The following is a 16,631-nucleotide window of genomic DNA, read 5'->3' on the forward strand; positions in this document are numbered from 1 at the left end:
CACGTTCTGCCTGAAACTAGACCTAACAAAACCAGCCGGAGACCGGCCCTAGTCAATAGGCAGGCTCGGTTGATGTACAATTACGTGTAAACGAATGAGTGTAGTCTTTGTTTGATTGTGTCTTTGTTTGACAGCTTTGAGTACCTACTTGCATGGTCCCAGTTAAAAATATCAAGCTCCATATCGGGAGAATCATCAGGTCGCTTGGCGTAGGACAAGAGCGTTGGTTTCAGAAGATACTAACGCCTAAGTGTGTGGGATCGAATCCTCGCGACCTCTAATGGTTTTACAGATACAGGCCGGCATAGGGCCAGTCGTTTGTTGACGCTCCAGATCGATCATTTTAACCCGCGCGGGGCTGGGGTCCCCAGCCGAACGCGCGGGGCTGGGGGGGGTAAATTTTACCCCCCCTGTTATCTCCCGAACTAATGGTCCGATTTGGAAAATTCAAACGCCAATCGAAAGCTCTCATCACGAACTACTAAAAACATGTACTTAATTTAAAGTTTGAGGTCAAGGTCAAGGTCAGGTCAAGGGTACAAATTGCAAGTTTCTACAGTATCGGCCTTGCACCGTAGTTGCCGAAGAATGGAGTCATGGACTGAGACTGATCGCCCAAAACGTGTTCTTAGGCTACCAAGACAATATTAGTTGCATACAATATCATTCAGAGGTCAAGGTCAAGGTCAGGTCAGGTCAGGTCAGGTCACCAAAAAACAAAATATAGAAAAGGGCATGTGCGACACATGTTTTATGGGTCATTTTACTCATATAATTCAATAGGCACACTCAATAAGTGATATGGACCACCTCTGGATGAATTTCAGGTCGAGGTCAGGTCAAGGTCAGGTCAAGTGAGGTCAAATTTTGAAGTTGGTTGTTAAGGCCTAAAAAGGTGTCTATCTGATGCAGTTTTTCACGGCGAATCGAATGGTGCTATTTTTGTTTCCGTACGAGGTCTAGAACTTCCAAAAAAGTCATTTTTCAAAAATTTTGTGTGTCGTGACGTCACAAAATTTTGAATAACTCCCACATTTTTGAACCGATTCTTCTAAAATTTGGTATGTAGGTGCACATAGACCACTTCTCTGACATATATTCCGGTTTTTTCGATAGACTCAAAATTTTGGATTTTATAATGATTTTCCCAAAAAAATCAGTTTTTTGAAAAAATTTAGGCCAAAATCCAAAATTTTCAAAAAACCGAGATGGCCATTTGATAGACAAAGTAAAATTACGTATAACCTTTTTTGTTACGTCTTGATTCCTTTAAAAATGAAGATGTTAGCGGCGTTTGAACTTTTGCCGTTTTTGAGGCGAAAATGGCGAACATGACGTCACTAAAACGTCAATATCTCAAAAATTTTCCGACGGATTTCGCTCAAATTTTCAGGGAAGGTGTCAAATTGATGTAAGAAAAGGTACTGAAAGTTTGGCGGCGCTGCGCGCCGCCGTTTTTGAGATATCGCAAAAATTCGCGAGGGGGGGTAAAATTTACCCCCCCCCAGCCCCGCGCGGGTTAAATCCAGCAGCGTCGCTGACGTGGGGGTTGGAAATGTCGCGGGCCTGCACTTCTCAAAATAGAGAGAAGTAGGCATGGACTTCCCACTGCTGGACTCCTCTGGTCATAATGCTGGACTCCTCGGTCCACATACACGCTACCAAAACGTATATTAATTAGGTACTCGTATCTACAACACGCTGCTCAGTCATTTTGTAAAATGGCTAGGTATTTTGCAAAATGCCTAGGCATTTTGCAAAATGACTGGAGAGTCAGTCATTTTGTAAAATGCCTAGGCTTTTTGCAAAAAGCCTGGAAAATCAGGCATTTTGCAAAATGCCTAGGCATTTTACAAAATGACTGATTTTCTAAAGTGCCTGCAACATTAACACATTGATTTGAATTGGTTCATATTACCGCAGCCAACACGGTTGGTTAAGTGGTGAGCGGGCTAGGAGTGAAGCTGATCTGACAAAATGCGGTGGTTGTTCCTGTCATCATCATGATTCTGTTGATATGAGTGACTGTCCGTTATTCTGTTCTGTGCTGTTTTCTCTGTCCGAAACTGGTCACTTACGTGAGAACTGGCCGTCTCCGTTTTGTGCTGTCCCTGAGGGCCTGTGTTGTGAGGGGACTGGGCATCGGGGCACATGGGAGGCAACCTCTTTCCTGAACTGAAGTCCTTCTTAAGTTGTATGTAGCAGTATCTAGAATTATTTTAAGTTGTCCAACTCTCCAGCCCGAGGGCTGAGGATTCCAATTTGAAATAGCTAGATCGCTTCACATAATGCTGAATTACTAACACTAACATAAACTTCAAGATTCTTCATCAACTTCATCAACTTCTCCCTCCTAAGGTTATTCCTCCCTGGCAATTTCCTCCCTGCGCAATTTCCCTACCTTGGTATCTCCTTACTCCTTCCATTGTCACCCGCTTAGTACCGCTTAGTACCGACGCCTTGGTACCGAACAAGAAAGGACGTGACTACTAGTCAAGAGAACGACTACAGTGAAGTTGGACGCTTGGGTCGCAAGGCTACGCGTCCTATTCCAACAACAACAACAACAACCCACCCACCCCCCCCCCCACCCCCACCCGCACGTCTGCCTGTCTCGCCCCTCTTGGGCTGTGTGTGTCGTGAGCGGGGTCGTTACGTGCGATTTGTGGCCCCCGCCCTACCCCATCCGGGCTAACCCGTGCCCGGCCCCCCAGCATCTGCTGTGCAGTGGGTGGGCCGGGCCGCCATATGGGGGCCGCCGGACCGTCCCGCGAACCGCCGCGCCGCACTATGGTTGGAAACGGCCTCACGGATGGCCGGGGGTCAACGCGAAAAAATGTTTTGCCCATAACTTGTTAATGCGTAGACCGACTGCGATGAAACTTTGCATAGGTATACCAGTGTCCTTCGTACATCATACAGTAACTCAGAAATGACGAGGTCACGTCACGTCACGCGTGTGTGACGTCATCATTGCAAGTATGTTATAAGTCGCCTATGTCTTTCCTTATGTTATCGATATCGCGAGGCATTTTGAACATGTTTTGAATACTGCTTTTACTGAATGGATATTGTTGTTATGCTTTCTGGCGAGAAAATCAACGTAGTGACGCACAGTGTCTTACTATTGGTCATAAAGGGTAAAAAATTTGGAGAAAGAGTATTTATGATTTTTTTTAGATTGGGCAAAAAAGTAAGAAATAAAATGACGATCAAATGACAAAACATGCGTCAGATTAACCCGGCAGTTGCTGGGGTATTTCCCCATCCGCCGTTTGCCGGGGGGGGGGGGGGCCTTCAACGCCCCCAGCCGATAACTCGCGAACAAATAGGCGCAGCGAAACGCACGAGGCGCGGCAAACGAAAGAAGAACACGACGAGACGATTCACATGAATACTTTAAAGTTGAATTTCGAGGTCACAGGTCGGGTCAAGGTCAGGTCAAATACTTGAAATCGGGCTTTCAGTAGCATGGACTTTAGAACCTCGCAATCGGTGCCTCGCGTTTCGCGTTTCGATTATATCGTCATCAGTTGGTCCTAAATAAATTCAGTCAACAGTTGGTCCTAAACAATCTGTCACAACTGTCACAACTGTCAAAACCCTTCATATAAGTGCTAAAAGAGTGTCAGATCAATGTAGGGGTCAGTCAAACATAGGCCACTGGCCAGGGTCAAAGTCAGGTCAATCAGGTAAGCACATAACCCCGAAAATTAAAACTGGTACCTATTCGCAGCCCATGCATGACACATGTTTTATGGGTACTTTTGGGCGTAGAACACGATGGTGACATTCATTTTATCATACGAGTACGTGGCTGGTTGAAAAAAGATCAATTTCAGAAATGCATGCATCATGGTCGTGAAGTAGTCACGAGAAATTGCCAACATTCAGTTCAAGATTTTGGAAAATGTAGAACGATGATCAAAAGCCATAGATAGCCATTTGATTTGCCATGGTATTGGCAGTGTAATGGCGTTTACAGCATGTCTGTATGTCTGCTCTGTCGGTGGATATCCATATCCATACTCCAGGATATCCATACACGTTTGCACGATATCCATACTCCAGGTGCAGGGGCGAGCAGTTACTTCTTACGAGGGGAGCGGAGTCGAAGTCAGAGTCGGAGTCAGAGTCGGAGTCGGAGTCAGAGTCAGAGTCGGAGTCAGAGTCAGAGTCGGAGTCGGAGTCAGAGTCGGAGTCGGAGTCAGAGTCGCCCAGAGTCGTGGCAACGAGCCAGGAGTCGGAGTCGGAGTCGGGGTCGGTCAGGAGCCCGCAGTGGAAGTCGGAGTCGGTCCGAATCGGAACAGCTCCATCACGACTCCGAAACACTGGCAGGGGTCCGGAGTCGGAGACAGAGTCGGCCGGAGTCATGGCAACGAGTCAGGAGTCGGAGTCGTAGTCGGAGTCGGATTTGGCGCCACCACGACTCCGCAACCCTGCTTCTTACCATCATTTATTAGGATAAGCGATTGCAAGACTGACGAGCCGATCTGGTGCTAACGAATCGACGGGTAGGTACGCCTCGGGAGATGAAGCTTCACGGACGATTTTGCGCACAAGTGCGCAGTCTGCTTTTACGTTCCCCTTAGGCAGAATTGAACAGAGATTTATTCTGCCAAAAAGCTCAATGGAGGTCGATGGAGAACTTTTTGTATGTCCAATGAAACATAAACGTAATTTTGCAAATATTGCTGTGGTGACACTGCAAACAGAATGCAATGCCGTTCCTGATTTTGAACACGCATGGGAAAAAGAGTCACTCCACTCGATAGCAAACATAACAAGGATTATTTTGATATATAATAATCCAGTTTTACAACGTCATGGAGGTACTCAACATGCTATCACCAGCGCGGTTGTTTAAACCTTTGACGGCGCACCAAAAAAGCCACTATCAGAAACTCCCGATTCCACGTACGATAATGGAGACTAAATGCGCAACTAAATAATTTTTTCTGCCCAATTCAAAACATTTCATCAATTTCCAACAGAATGACACCCCAAATATACATATATTCCGAAATTGCCCACGGCCATCCGTGAGGCCGTTTCCAACCATAGTGCGCCGGTGGCCCGCGGGACTGGCCGGTGGTCAGGGGGCGCCGCTTCGCGTAGATAGCCGCACTGAGGTGCGAGGCGGCGCGGGCGGGGGCCAGCGACTCCGTCCGGTGAGTCCGAGTCCGTGCATCGTCCACGGCAAGTGGTGTGACTGTTGGTTTGGTAACGTGTGGTTGCTTGGTCGCTTGTTGCTTGGTCTGTGACGCTGTTATTTACCGAGCATGTATGTGCCTTTTGTTCAACCGGAAATGCCATTGGTGGTAAAATGTGAGATGAGACTGATAGGAGGCAAAGAGGTGTCAATTAGGATCGATCACAAGTGTACATTATCAGGGGTGTAATTTTCCCAAAATGATTGTGGGTGCCCAGCTGTAGGGGCGCCAGGCCGCTTAGGGGACGTAGGGGCGCCAGAAGGTTACAAGAGCGCCGAGAGATCATGACAAGGGCGCCATTCTCCCAGAAGGGCGTCAAGTGATTAAAAATGCTATATTATCCAGGGGCGCAGAGAGGTCAGAAGGGCGCCGCACCGTCAGTAATGCTAAGTTGGTGGGGACGTAGGGGCGCCAGACGGTTACGAGGGTGCCGTGAGATCATGCAAAGGGCATGGTCTCACGGTCTCTCATAAAATAGGGCATGGTCTCTCATAAAATTCTCCTAGAAGGGCGCCGAGTGATTGAAAACGCTATGTGGTCCATGGGCGCTGAGAGGCCAGAAGGGTGTCGAACAGTCAGTAGTGCTAAGTTGGCGGGGACATAGGGGCGCCAGACGGTTACGAGGGCGCCGTGAGACCATGAAAAGGGTCGCCATTCTCATAGAAAGGCGCCGAGTGATTGAAAACGCTATGTGGTCCAGGGGCGCTGAGAGGCCAGAAGGGTGTCGAACAGTCAGTAGTGCTAAGTTGGCGGGGACATAGGGGCGCCAGACGGTTACGAGGGCGCCGTGAGACCATGAAAAGGGGCGCCATTCTCATAGAAAGGCGCCGAGTGATTGAAAACGCTATGTGGTCCAGGGGCGCTGAGAGGCCAGAAGGGCGCCGAACAGTCGAGGGATGCACGGTGGACAGAGACATAAGGGCGCGAGACGGTCAGGAGGGCGCCGTTAGACCATGAGAAGGGTGCAGTGCTGTCAAAAGGGCGCCATTCTCCCAGAAGGGCGCCGAGTGATTAAAAACACTATATTATCCAGGAACGCGAGGCGGTCAGGAGGACGCCGTTAGAGCATGCGAAGGGCGCCGTGCTCTCGAAAGGGCGCTTGTGACATAAGACTTGTGGGTGCATTTTCATCATTGTGGGGGCATATTTCAGGATTGTGGGTGCATCTGCCCCCACAAAGAGATATAAAATTACACCCTTGTACATAATTATGCTTGCTGAAGGCTGATGCTGCTTCCAATGTCATGAATAAACGCAACCGGTGAAAAAGTCAGTGGGGTGTAAAGAGGTAATATTGGCACGAGTCACGATTAATAACTAACTGTTCATAATGTTCAGAACGTCGAACTTCAACGGAAGTGAGCTGCAAAAACGAACTTCAACGGAAGTTAACTGCAAACATTTTATCAAGGTCAAAAAACGCAAGGCAATGCATTTTCATTTACAACAGGTCGAATTCTATCGTAAATTTACTGTTTTTCGGCATTCTCGATTTTTTTTTTCACACCAGGATAGGCAGTCGCTGTGGGGCCCCTTTTAGCTGACCTCCGGGCCCTTCTCAGCTGTCGCCCCCCCCCCCCCTGAGCGAAATCCTGGATACGTGCCTGCGCAAGAGTGATTTGGTTGTCATCGTGCATGTCGTGTAAACATTTCCTCGACGGCTAGACACTGCTATGCTGTATACTTAAATGTTATTTATCTAGTTTACTCTGGTAATTTAGTCACACCATCACGTGGCAGAATGTGGACAAAAGAGCGTACGAGTACAAACCAGCAGCAAATTTTAACTAGCAGACGCTTGTCGAAGTCAACGATATGTACCTATATGGTATTTAACCCCTCAGGTGTTTCACCCCAAGCTGCAATGCATCCCATAAATTATATATCGCAGTTTTTAGTTAGGCGCTAGTCGTGGTAGTTATATAGTAAGATGTAATTGTCGCAATTGGTTTAGCCCACGCCATGCTGGGGACGGGGGGGGGGGTGACCTGACCTTTGCCCTGACCTAAAAACGACCGAAGTATTTCCGGCACTATGACATTATTTTTTACGCTCTTAATGCCGCGCCGCGTGACGCTTCGTGGACCAGGAGCCGAGTTAGAGGGGGAGGCGTTTTCACGCCCCCAGAGGCGGATCCAGCTCAGAGTTTGGGGGGGGGCAAACCATAACAATTTATCGATTCTTTCCATGCATCGTCCATAGGCGTAATGTTAAAATTATGCCGTTTGGGGGGGGGGGGCAATGCCCATTTTGCCCCCCCCCCCTGGATCCGCCACTGCACGCCCCCCCCCCCCCCAGCGCGACCCGAAAAACTCACCACCAGCACGGCTCGGGTCAGAGCACGAGCGCCGTTGCCGATAAAGCGTTAAACCCCGCGGCCGGCCGGTGAAATATTTAAAGCAAACGGTCGAATGTAGTTCCACAATATCGCATATTCTCAAAATGGACATTTAGGGTAAACATTCACTTGTCGGTTACCGGAAAAACTCTCTTTATTCCTTCCGGCTTTAGCGATCGGCATAACAGAGGTGCACAAACCTTCCTACTTGCCTACAATGTAGGAGACAGGAAAGAGCCGAAGAGGGTAGCCGCGAGACAGATTTCAGTTTGTGTTTTCTGTACAAAAATGACTATAAAAACAGCTAACTGGTAGCAATTGGTCGGTACAATCAGCTGTCAACGGCATTTGATCGTTACATTTATTTACGTGTCTTCAAAAACAGTTCCTACAAATCTCCTCCATGAGACACCCACGAGACAGTTCCCATTGGATTAACATTGTGTCTCATGAGACACCGTGTAGGTAAAATGTAGGAAGAAAAACTGCGAAAGTGGTGGGCATGTTTCGAAGAACGGCGCACCAATCCTTTAGGCGCCTACCAGTTAAAACAAAACACCTGATCGAAAATGGGTTCTGTAAAGTTTTGTCAGCTGGTTTCCATAGCAGCCGCCATTCGTGGGACAGGCTGACTCCATTTGCTAGCGCGTTGCGTGGTAACGAGCTATCGGTGTCTGTTGAATTTGAAAGATATTTGTAACACTGAACAGCTCGCTTCAGTTGCTGGTTGCTGTACTGTGCTGTGGATGTGTGTCTTGTGCAGTGTAAGGGCTTTCACATTATATTTTGTGATAGTGTGGTAATAGAAGGTTGTGAACTCCAAGTGGAGTTAAGGAATTGCCAAAGAAATGAAAACTCTGTATAGGCCGGAAGTCCATGCAGCCTGCACTTCTAAACTCTTCACAAGAGGTTCGTGGCAGGGGGCATTTTGGGGAGCGATTATGTGGAGGTGCTGGTAAGTAGGTAGGTACCCAACCTAATTGGCTTGGTGAGAACTGAGACTGGGTATCCATGCTAAAAATCGTGTATCCTTATGTCACATATTCCTGTAGATATTAGATGAGCCAATTGATTCTTTCCTCTGAAATTATACCTATTTGAAAAAAATAGTGTGACAAGCAATTGGAGTAGCCTTCAGAAACAACTACAAAGGTGTGAAGGATGATTAACTGAATTGTGAAGTTGCTTTACCTATCCTATCTGATAACTTCAACTTATTTTTTTTTGTAAAGTTTCCAATCATTTTGATTGATAAAGGGCAACATTGAAAGATGCTAGCATGCAGGTAACTACCTACCTACCTCTGATGATCATGTAGATAGGTAATAATTTCCATCAAAAGAATATATGGCTCTTCATTGTACTGGAGTTTTAGTAATTGAAGGCATCTCACTTCATTTTAAACATTACCTAGGTATAACTTCCCTAAGCTGCATGACAAATTTTCAATTTCCTTGTAACACCAATACCACAAACATTCATCTGGGCACAAGGCTCACAATATCAAATCATTCATGTTTTATAGACAGATACCTATACAGCAAAGATGCATCAGAGATATGTGATTATTTTCAACATATGCTTTGTGTTCAGTTGTGTATATAATAATTTTGTGGGTGGACAATGTGTCATGAATTGTCCACAGGTCTGTGTAGAATTGTCATTAATATGATTATAGAAAAGGTAAATGGTCAGTTAAGTAACCAGTCAACATGTTTACTCAATATTAAGACATGATGGCATGGAGTTTGCTCATGAGTCTGCTCAAAAGTCTTTCTGCAGTTAGGGTGGGAAGCTTAGCAATTTGAAGCATATGCTTATAAAACTGATTTGTAATGGGGTTTGTGAAGTTCTCCATAAATTTCACACATAACAATGTACCTACCTAATGCATTGCATTATTTTAAAATGAGAGGTACCTACCATACAAGTTGTCAGGTAGGCTTTGACATTGATTTCAAAATAAAACATTTAGGTGATCTGTGCTTTTGACTTATTACTTGTCCTCATTCTCTGACTAAAGGAGTGGCAATACAATCTGACTTGTTCTATTTTCCTTTTGCCTTGCCATTTTTGACATAATCCTTGCCCAGGCTATAAATATATGGTATGGTGAAGGACAAATCAGTCATCAGATGACATATTTCAAATATTAGAATCATGATTTCAGTTGAATTTGCCTAACTTTATTTAAACAATAAAAGATTACACATTGCATAGTTATAACAGCGATATTTGAGCCACCACTGGCATAGAAATTAATAGGTTACAAAACATTACTCAGCAAGAAGAAATCAGTCATTGACAGTGGAGAAAACACATCTAGGCTTGACAACAAATTACTATATTGATTATTCTTCTACCATTCATGTTGGCATAAGTGATAATTCAAATGTATACCTACTTGGTGCATTTTTTAAGATTTTAAGCTCATGAGATCCATCCAAAGACACAGACTCAGAACAAAGGGTATGTTAGGAACAAGGACATTGCACCTTTTTTGGTATTTTAACATGTTGCTATATTCCGACATCCTAAGAAAAATGATGTGGCCATCTGCCCTGCTTCATTTGATACGTATCGATGGGTAATTGGATGCTGCGGGAATGTAGGTAGTTTTCCGGCAGTTGTCTCCAGCAGCGACAAAATGGCCGCTTACTTTCTGTCAAACATTTACTTTCATATGGCTAAGTATGTACATTAATTTCACTTGGTCCAACTTTGCCTAGCAAATCTCCAGTTTTATTTCGGAAAAACCGGCAGCGTGTTCCACATTGGTTACCCAGCCAGGCGAGGCAGTCCCGTCGGCCGTCGATGTCCTTCAGTCATATAACCCCCAATAAAACTAGCGTGTCGAACGATCGGCAGCATGGATGGTCTCACACCATCCATGGCATGGACCGACCTCACAGAGCCACGCAGAAAACAGCAATATCGGATTCACCTGCCTCTAAACTGTAAGGTATGAATACGTCGTGAAAATTGCACAAGACAGCTGAGGTTTGCTAAATAAGAAAAATTAGACCCATATTTGTAATAGCGAAGAGATGAGCGATGCACGTGAATAGATCGCATGTGTATAGATTGCAGTATTAGTCAGCGATGGATTATAAAAGGATTTAAAGCCGCTTGTTAAAGCCTACAGTCAAAACGTTTTCTGAAAGTTTGTGGTTCTTCTCAATATGATATTCCATACCAATTTAATGGGCTTCGTCCCATTATGATAGCAAATATTGCAAACTTGTCCTCAAATAATGTTTTCTTACCTAAATGAAGTAATGTTGATCCAGGAAAAAACTTGTTTCACACTCCTAAAAGTTTCAGATTCCTAAACAGAAACGCTGATGTGCACCGCCCACTGCAGCGATGGATCACTTCACCTTCAGCCCGCCAAGTAGTGACTGCCCCACTAAACGGGAGAGGGGCGCTATGGGACGGCAGATGGACGCCCGTCTGGTCCATGTGGAACTGAACCCTCATTGGATGAGAGGAATTAATTGAGCGTCCCGGTGGTTTTATGAGGGTAGTTCTCGACTCCCCACTCCCCAGTGTTCCCAGACACAGTCATCTACCAGACCGCCTCACTCTAGTCTATTTATACACCACCAGTATGCATTTCAGGTGGAGGTGTACCAAGCCCTGCCTCGCACTTTTCCCAAAGCAGCGTATACCGTATGTCTGTCGGCCTCTTTCCAAAAATGTCGATATATCTGCGGATAGCTTCAAAAAAAAAAAAAAAAAAACTTCAGGAATAACGCTTCGGTGCTGTAAATATTAATAACTGTAATGTAATATAACCAGCTTTACTTGATATGTTTCGATTTACCTAAGGATGATCGGTGAGACAAACCTGAGCCATCGGAGACCGTGTAGGAGACAGGCTGGGCTATTTGTGCACCTCTGCGGCATAACAAGACTTACTAAAAATCAACATGAAATGCCCACCAAGCTAAAAGACCCAAGACCTTAGGTCCTCTTCTGCCCCCTGCCCCACCCTCACAACATGGCCCTGTCGCTAGGCGACCACGGTTCGGTCGGTATGTGGGAGGGGGGGGGGGGCACTCGCGGCCCGCGCCGTCACCGCTTGGCAACTCATCAGAAGTCGCCGCCGGGGCCCGGGGTCATGGGTCACGTGAGCGCCGCACGTGCGCTCCGCTACACGCGAGGAAAGGACAGCTTCCTGGCGTGAGGTCGATAACGTATAGGTACACTCGGGGGCAGATTGATGTTCCACAACTCTTTATCCACCGGGTTCCTATGGCTCAGCATTGTCAGCAGCCGCCTGGTACCGGTAGACTGTGCCGCTTCACTTACTTGTTAAGCGGCACAGCCTACCCACACCGTATGCCATCGGTCTGGGTCGGTGGCTGGAAGGCGATGTGGGCCGCCTGTGACGTCAGCGCAGCGGTGAGGGCCGAGCCCGGAGGCATGGCTCGGGTCGGCGCGGCGCGGCGGCTGGCGAAGGCTGGGGAGTGAGGTGGGGTGGGAGCACGGACCATCGCGCTGTTGAGCGAGTGTAGTTAACTTTCGCGTCTCAAGGCGCCAATTATTCTACCTAACAATTGTGCTAAAGCAGTTGTTAAAATGTCCTATCCCCAAGACAGCGCCTATCATCATACTTGCCATGCACATTACGACACACTCAAACGTGACATTGGGACAGCCGATAGAATTTATATCACACGTGCATCGAGTTGCGGAGCTACATTGTTTTTAACAGATATGTATTAAGGCCTTGATTGAGCTCATTGGTGTCTATTATTTCGCACAGCAATCGTCCAGAGACGTGGGAACTGGGGTTTTTGGATAGCGCGGTGTCCCAACTTTAAAACTCTTATGTTCCTCTAATGTGTGGTCGCAGCCACCAATAGCAAACCGTTCCATCTAGGAACAAATAAGTCGCGCACCTGGGACGGTTCGAACCGGGGTTCTCCAACCGGGCACCCCACGACGCTAGCGTGTATCCACTGAGCTGCCGAAACCAGCGACCACCCGCCGCGGTCAAACGCGATCAAATGTCACAATACTGTCATTGGCGGTCAGCGGGTGAATGTCATTTTGTTTTGTGCGGACGAGGACCATTCTCGGTAGCTCAGTGGATGAACGCTCGTGTCATGAATTGGCCGGTGGGTGAAGCCCGGTTCGAACCCCCTGAGTGGCTGACTTTTTGGCTCCTAGTTGGAACGGTTTGCTATCGTAGGCTGCGACCACATATTAGAGCAACAGTAATAATCGCTTTAAATTGGAGCGTTGGCTGCGGCACTACTCATAACCCCCAGTTCCCACGTCTCTGGACGATTGCCGTGCGAAACAATAGACACTAATCTGCTCAATCAAGGCCTTAATACTAATATGTTATACAAAATATAGCTCCGCACCTCGATGCACGAGTGACATAAGTTCTATCGGCTGTCCCATTGCCACGCTTAAGTGTGTCGTAATGTGCATTGCAAGTATGATGATAGGCGCTGTCTTGGGGATAGGACATTTTAACAACTGCTTTAGCACAATTGTTAGGTAGAATAATTGGCGCCTTGAGATGCGAAAGATAACTACACTCGCTCAGCCACGCGATGTCCGTGCTCCCAACCCACCTCACTCCCCAGTCCTCGCCAGCCGCCGCGCCGCGCCGACCCGAGCCATGCCTCCGGGCTCGGCCCTCACCGCTGCGCTGACGTCACAGGCGGCCCACATCGCCTTCCAGCCACCGACCCAGACCGGTGGCATACAGGTGGGTAGGCTGTGCCGCTTGACAAGTAAGTGAAGCGGCACAGTCTACCGGTACCAGGCGGCTGCTGCCAATGCTGAGCCATAGGAACCCGGTGGATAAAGAGTTGTGGAACATCAATCTGCCCCCGAGTGTACCTACCGACTCGTATACCTACCGATAACGGAACGATTCAAGTGTTCGATCGTCAATGAAGATTAAATGGCTTCTAAAGAGTTGCTATTTGCTAAGTCCATTGCTTTGACACGATGCTGTGCCTAGTGCCTTGTATCATTGTGGTTGTTATTTTTATTTTTAATTGTAAGGAGATACCGAATACCATACATATGACTTCTATACTTTCCCAGCCTGGGCTGCATTCGTCTGAGGGGCCATCTAGATTCTAAGCCACAAACTCATTGTCAAGGTGAAAAGGTCATGACTCCAGCCAGCCCATCCGTTTCATGTCCTGGACTAACTCGATCAACGAGACTATCCATCAAGACGATTGACGGGGACGCGGGGCTAGACGGGTACGGGCAGTTGTGTTGATTAGGTCATATCCGATACTTTCGGAACCACGCGAGTCCGCGACATTGTCTGAACACTACAGTCACGCCACTCCGAAAACAAATACCTATAAAAAGAATAAAGTAGCGGAGGCAGAATTAAGATTCAGCCGCTTTAAAATGTCGAACGAGCGAACAACGCGATATAGATGCGATCATATGATCATATACCTACTGGATAATGAGCTTCAACACTCGTAACGAATCGATCCCTCGAAAGGTGCCTAAAAACTTACATTTTAATTGAATGTGGCACGCACCTAATTATGATTTTTTGTCGTTTTTAAAGCCATGACAGCTAAGTGTTGGTGTTGAAATCAGAGCCAGGCCGTTTAGGCCAAAGAAAATTAGCAAGCGAAACTCGAAACTCGAAAGTCGAAAGTAGAAACGTTTCAACCATTAAGACGGTGTAAAAATTGAGGTACGCCGCGGTGCCCATAAAAGTGCAAAACCTTTTTTTCTTCTTCTGTATTGGTATTTGAAATTAAGTGTTAACGATATAATCACACTTTTTGAGTAATCAGTTTCTAAATTGTTCAGCGGCTGCCGAGAGTTATTCCTAAATGCTTATCTTTTTATCCGTTTACCACCTCCAGGTTGCCACGATATGACGTGGACATTAAACATTGGTGGAAGCAAATTCTCTTAATTCTCATAATTCTCCACCATACTGCTCACTTATGCCACCATGGATTCAATGGGAGAGGGGGAGGAGGCGTTGGGGCTCTTGCTCTTCCTGTTACCCAAGGTTGGTAATTTCACCGTTTTCCTCGAGCAGAAAAAAAACCTTTTTATAAGAAAGGTGTGTAGTGTCTATTCCCCAGCAAAGCGAATGGAGGCGAATGGCGATATCCAGTGCATTCTTTTTTACTGGATGACCGTTCAATTTGGGTATGCCATCCGGCATCTGGTATCCCCCCGCCGGACAACACTCTTCGACCGCCACCCCTTGCAGCCATATTTCTCAGGAACCACTAGACCCATCGGGACGAACGAAACACCATTCAAATCAGGTGGTACGATTTTATCGGCCGTTTCGAATATGGTGACCTCAGATGACCTCAGTGACCTGGAAAGGTCAACTTGACGTTTTCGCCTATTGCAGCCAATCTATAACTCAAGAACTACTTGGCCGATCGAGACGAGAGCACCACCAGTCGATTCAGCGTATATGCGATTTCATTAGCGGCGTTTCAAATGTGGTGTGGTGACCTCAGGCGACTTTGGTGACCTTGGGAGGTCACATGGCCGTTGTCGCCGATGGCAGCCATTCTATAACTCAGAAACCACTGGGCCAATCGAGATGAAAACACCACCAGTCGATTCAGCGTATGCGATTTCATTAGCCGTTTCGAAGATGGTGACTTCAGGTGAGCTCGGTGACCAATGGTAGGTGACATGACCGTTGTCGCCGATGGCAGTCATTCTATAGCTCAGAAACCACTGGGCCGATCGAGATGAAAACACCACCAGTCGACCAGTAGCCGTTCCGAATATGGTCGGACCTCAGGTGACCTCGGTGACCTCTAAAGGTCAACTTTACATTGTCGCCCATGGCAGCCATTCTATAACTCAGGAACTACTGAGTACTGGGCGGATAGAGATGCAAACGCCACCAGTCGATTCAGCGTATGCGATATCGTCTGCCGTTTTAAATGTTGTGACCTCAGGCGACCTCGGTGACCTTGGGAGATTTAAAACCTAAAGGTGACCTTTCGAGGTCACCGATGTCACCTGAGGTCACCATATTCGGAGCTGCTGGTGAAATTGTATACGCCGAATCGACTGGTGGTGTTTCGGCCTCAATCGACCTAGTAGTTTCTGTGTTAGCTAGGTATAGATTGGCTGCAATTGGCGAACACTTGAATTTGACCTTGCAGGTCACCGAGGTCACCGAAGGTCCCCATCTTCAAAAACGGCCGATAAAATCGTACCACCTGATTCGAATGGTGTTTCGTTCGTCCCGATTTGTCCAGTGGTTCCTGAGAAGAGTTATAGAGTGGGTGCAAGGGCGGCCATTGAGTAGTGTTGTACCCCCCCCCCCCCGCCCGGAGTGCCTCAAGACTCAAGTCCCACTTTTCTTTTTCCGCCAGCGACTAGAGCTGTAGTAGAATAATTAAATTCACCCTTATAGTCTTTCCGTGATTCCAAGCTGGCAAGCAATATGCTTACTTAACTCTATAATGTATGTGCTATAGGGCCATTAATTGCTTACAACACAATAGATCAGTAATCAGTATCACCATCTTCGGACAATAAATCATACCACGGGTGCTACTACCCCGTCATCTATACAGGAATTACTGCATGGGCGATGACAGCGTCATCTGTGCTCGATATAACTTCAGAATCCATGCATTACTGTAGCTTAGAAAACTTTCCCACATAATGGATCAGTTAGATGTCGGAAATCCTACATATTTTTAAAGTACTCGCCTCTTCATAACATAAATATTTCAATTTTCAACACCGAACTAGCATGAAGAATTGATAAAACAAAATTTGCGGAGGCTTGGAATCGTACTGAAGAGGCCAAATCACAGGTATAATAACCAATGAAGTTAACATTTCATTTTAGCCGTATATAAAGTGCATGCAATCACTAAACCATGAAAAAATCAGTAAAATTTGTTTAATTTTGCTGATATCTTGTATCACTCATATAGTTAACAAAGATTTTGGCACGCATTAGACTACAATGCGATTTAGCTACCTATTCCTTCAGTAGGAAGATTCATTAATGGCGTGCTTACTACTATTTTGCCGCAGTAGTCTGAACACGCAATGCTCAAGTGATAAAGCAC

Source organism: Amphibalanus amphitrite, unplaced genomic scaffold (assembly GCF_019059575.1).
Source record: "Amphibalanus amphitrite isolate SeventyFive unplaced genomic scaffold, NRLGWU_Aamphi_draft 000184F_arrow, whole genome shotgun sequence".
NCBI lineage: Eukaryota > Metazoa > Arthropoda > Thecostraca > Balanomorpha > Balanidae > Amphibalanus > Amphibalanus amphitrite.